Below are 5,150 nucleotides of genomic sequence, written 5' to 3' on the forward strand. Positions count from 1 at the left end.
TTAAAAAAAAAAAAACTACAAACCTAACTTGAATCTTACGGTCAAGATACACTAAATAAAGTCATATCTAGGCCATCTCTAAATAAGTTAGATTTCTAGCCAGGCATTGTGGTACATATCTATAGTTCCAAAACTCAGGAAGCTGAGGCAGGAGAACTTCCTTGAGGTTTGAGTTTTGTTTCAAAAACAAATAATAAAAATAAAATTCTACAGTTTATTTATTCAGTTTAAATTCAGGCCTTACATATCTTTTATTATATTTCTTTATTTTATATGCATGTGTATACATGCATGCCTTTGGGCCACAGTGCTTGTGTGGAGGCCAGAGGACATCTTCCAGGTCTTGGTTACTTCCTCCCAGTAGATCTCAGGGGTCAAAATCAAGTCATCGGACTCAAAAGCATCTTTACCGCTGAGCTCCCTCCCGGCCCCTTCATTTTTATATGATATGGAAAATAGACCAATATATTCTGACCTGTTAGAAAACTTACTCTTTCCACATTTAAAAATTGTGTTTTAGACAAGCATGGTGGTACGTGTCTATAATCGCAACATTTGGGAGACAGAGATAGGAGGATTGCTGCATTTGAGACCAGCTTGGTCTATTTAGTGAGTGTCAGGCCGAAGTGAGACCTTAAACCCCTCCAAAGAAAGAAAAGGAGTAAAGGGGGTTCTTTTTTTAAGATCTATTTCACCGTTGTTAAGTAGTAGTAGCAGAAGTAGTAATAATTTATATCTCCATGTGGGATGATACACAAGGGTACAGGTGCCTAAGGAGCCCAGAGGTATCAGATCCCTGGCAGCTGGGGTTACTTATGGTTGGGGTTGGTTGTGAGCCACCCAAGTGTGGATTCTGAGAACTTGGGTCCTTTGCCAGAGCAGAACTAACTCTTTTTTTTTTTTTTCTTTTTTTGGGTTTTTCGAGACAGGGTTTCTCTTTGTAGTTCTGGCTGTCCTGGAACTCACTTTGTAGACCAGGCTGGCCTCGAACTCAGAAATCCACCTGCCTCTGCCTCCCAAGTGCTGGGATTAAANTGTAGACCAGGCTGGCCTCGAACTCAGAAATCCACCTGCCTCTGCCTCCCAAGTGCTGGGATTAAAGGCGTGCACCACCACGCCTGGCCAGAACTAACTCTTAACTGCTAGGCTATCTTTCCAGCCCCACAGGGAGGAGAATTTCTAATAATAATGAGGAACATGGCATTAGTCTCCTGAATGACTGTTACACAAAACTAAAAATAAGACAGAAACAACACTGTATGTGAGGGAAAAGTGTAGAGTCTAAAGATGTACCCAGAACCTAGAAATTACATTACTTTTTGAGATGGGTTCTTATGTAGCTCAGGCTGGCCTTAAACTCTCCACGTGGCAGAAGATAGCCTTGAACTTCTGATCCTAATGTGTCCATATCCTGAGTGCTGGGGTTACAACAGTACACCACCATCCCCTTGTGCCAGGGAGGCACTCTACTGGCTCATCCACTGTCCTAGGCTAGAAATTGCTTCTAATCCTAAATCGTTAGTATAGGATAGTGGCTTCTTATGATGTAAGAACAGTAGGACTAGCATCAAGTATGTATTATGGGCTGGGCCAGGATGTCAGCTCGAAAACAGAAAGGAGCTGACGGAGCAATTGAACAGCCTACCAACTTATCCACAGGGGATGGAAGGGGGCGGTAGGGGGCGCTACTGGGCAGCAGCCTCTTGCCATGGGGTCAGGGAAGGAGATGGGGGAGGGGGGGATACCTCGCAACAGCCTTTTGCCATTCACTGGTGTGGTTTTACAAGATGTTTTCCTTCTGTGTATACCTATCCTAGCCTTGAGATCTGTTGTCAGCGGGCAGTTGATCTGACCCAGGAGCTGCTGAGTCCCACTTTTGGCCAGTATTACTCTCTTGCATAAAATGTCTTGGCTTCATGGTTTAGCCTGGGCCTTATGAGGGACTGGGGCTGAGAAAGCATGAGTCAGATAAGGAACACATGCACTGCTCACACTGTGTTCTAGTCTTTGCCATAATACTGATTTTTTATTCATAAATTTATTTTGGTTTGGTTTTTTTGACTGTGGTTTTGCAGGTTGGTTGGTTTTGTTTGTTTGTTTGTTTGTTTGAGACAGGGTTTCTCTGTATGGCCCTGGCTGTCCTGGATCTCTCTCTGTAGACCTAGCTGGTCTTGAACTCGGAGATCTGCCTGCCTTTGCCTCCCAAGTGCTGGGGTTAAAGGCACGTACCACCACTGCCTGGCTTTATTCTGGTATTTTAAGACAGGGTCTTACTATATAGCCCAGTGTACTGGCTATTTTTGTGTCAACTTGACACAGCTGAGTTATCACAGAGAAAGGAGCTTCAGTTGAGGAAATGCCTCCATGAGATCCAACTGTAAGGCATTTTCTCAATTAGTGATCAAGGGGGAAAGGCCCCTTGNGGGTGGGACCATCCCTGGGCTGGTAGTCTTGGGTTCTATAAGAGAGTAGGCTGAGCAAGCCAGGGGAGGCAAACCAGTAAAGAACATTCCTCCATGGCCTCTGCATCAGCTCCTGCTTTCTGACCTGCTTGAGTTCCAGTCCTGACTTCCTTTGGTGATGAACAGCAGTATGGAAGTGTAAGCCGAATAAACCCTTTCCTCCCCAACTTGCTTCTTGGTCATGATGTTTGTGCAGGAATAGAAACCCTGACTAAAACACCCAGGTAGTCTCAAACTTCTTATCCTCTATCCTAAGTGCTAGGATTATGGGCCTGTGCCACCATGTTTGGTCTGCTGAGAATATGAGCTTTTTTTTTTAAATCTTTTAATCAATCAGCCTGGACATCTAAGATTTAGGGTTGCTTTGCATAGTTTTGTGTGTAATGTTTCCCCCCGCCACCCGCTTTGAGACAAGGTCTTTCTATTAGTCTCTTATGGCTGTCCTGGAACTCACTTTATAGACCAGACTGGCTTTGAACACACGGAGATCCACCTGCCTCTGCCTCCTGAGTGCTGGGATTGAAGGCCTGAGCCACCACACCTGCCTGGCTTTTGTTTTTGAAATACAATCTCACGTAGCCCAGGCTGGCTTTGAACTTGATAACTAGCTGAGGACAACCTTTAACTAAGTATCTTTCTGCTTCTACCACTGTAGTGCTGGGGTGACAGGGGTGTGCCACCACACCTGGAGTGCCCTTCAAAAGGTTCCTTCATTGATTTTTCTTTCAAAACAGCCCTAGTTACCTACGTGCTTTAAGCTTTTTATCTACTGGACAAACTTCCTCAAATCAAAACTTCCCCCTTGTTCCAATTCTTAATCTGTGTGTATTGCTCATACGTGCACTTGTGCACGCACACATGCATGAGTACAATTGTGCATTCCACAGCACAAATGTAGAGACCAGAAGATAACTCTGAGCCACCTGTTCTATCTTTAAAAGGGTCCCAGGGATTGAACTCAGATCGCCAGGCTTGGCAGCAGGTGCCTTTACCCACTGAGCCAGCTCATCAGCCCCTTGTCTGCAATGAATTTTGAGATTTTTTTTTCAGAGGGTTCCTAGAAGTCCAAAACATACATATTAGACTTTTACTTGTACGAATGAATGTTTTGTATAAATGGAGTTTTGAATGCATTATTAATATATAATCCAAAATTGTATGAGAGTCATAACTCATAAGTCTGTGTCTTGGTTTTTATTAGTAGTCATAATTCTAATGTTACTCTTTTTGGAGACAGGATCTCATTATCTAGCCCCAGCTGATCTGGAACTTGCTACACAGTCCTTGAACTCTTGGTGATCCCCCTGCATCTGCCTCCCAAGGGCAGAGGATTCGAACATGAACCATCATACCCAAGTGCAATGTTGTAGGCTGTAGAATAATGAGTGGCTTTCATTGTGAACTATCAGACCATTATATATCGCTGGTTTTGTTGAGTTCAGTTGCTCTATTCTGTCTTTCTGACACTTTCTGCATGCAATTAAAACCCTAAAGTGGTGTCTTCTACGAGGTTGCTGGGAAAGATGAGGTCTCCAAGAAATGTGAATTTTTAATGACTTCAGACTGGAGAAGAATTTTCCGGAACTCTATGACAGAAATTGGTGAGTTTATGAAACTGCTAACCCAACAGCAGGCAGAAAAGGAATTGATAAATGTGAGATTGAATTCATTAATAAAATAGCTTGAGAAGCTAGGCACGGTGACGCATGCCTGTAATCCCAGCACTGAGAGGTGGCAGCAGCTAGATTGTAAAATTGAGGGCTACATGAGATATAAGCAAGACTATATCTCAAAAACAGCAACAAGGACAAAGTTAAAAGTGGTGAAGGCACCAGATGCTGTGGCCCACAAGTAATCCTAGCACTCAGGAAGCTGAGATAGGAGAATTGTCACAAGTTAGAAGCCAGCTGGGCAATGTCACGAGTTCGAGGTCAGATCACTGACTAATATAGTAATCCGTGTCTCAAAAGAATGAAAGAAAGGATGGAAAAGAAAATAACACAGCTTCAAGTATTCTGTTATAGTAACAGAAAACCGACAGATAGAGGTGTGTGTGCTATGTAAGCATTAGCTCAGAAAATAGAGACAGAGTGCTATGGGATGGATATGGTTTGTGTAGCTCAGGTGTCTCTCTCGGGGTTTCCTGGGTTAAAAGCAATGTGGTCTCTCTCCAGTGTGGCAGTGGTAAAAGGCAGAGGAACCTTTAAGAGGTAGGACCTAGGACTGGAGAGATGGCTCAGCAGTTAATAGCACAGATTGCTCTTCCAGAGGTCCTGAGTTCAATTCCCAGCAACCACATGGTGGCTCACAACCCTCTGTAATGGAGTCTGATGCCATCTTCTGGAGAGAGCTACAGTATACTCATATAAATAAAATACATCTTTGTAGGACCTAGATACAAGGCCCCAGGATCAGTCCCCAGCACTGGAAGGAGAGGAGAAGAGAGGTCAGAAGGGGGAGGGGAGCAGAGTAGGAGAATCAGGAGAAGGAGGAAAGGCAGTGGGTGAGGGAGTCATTAATTACAGAAGACACTATATCTGAGAAGCATTCAGGTAGCTCTCAATGGACCTGAGTTACATCTAGAAAAAGGGTTGTTCTGTCTGTCTTGCCTCTCCCCATGCTGTCTTCAAGTCCAAGGATATGATCTGTCTCTTTGGAATGTGCTTTTGCTGTTACAGTGCCATGGAC

The sequence above is a fragment of the Mus caroli genome, chromosome 1 (genome assembly GCF_900094665.2).
Source record: "Mus caroli chromosome 1, CAROLI_EIJ_v1.1, whole genome shotgun sequence".
Taxonomy (NCBI): Eukaryota; Metazoa; Chordata; class Mammalia; order Rodentia; family Muridae; genus Mus; species Mus caroli.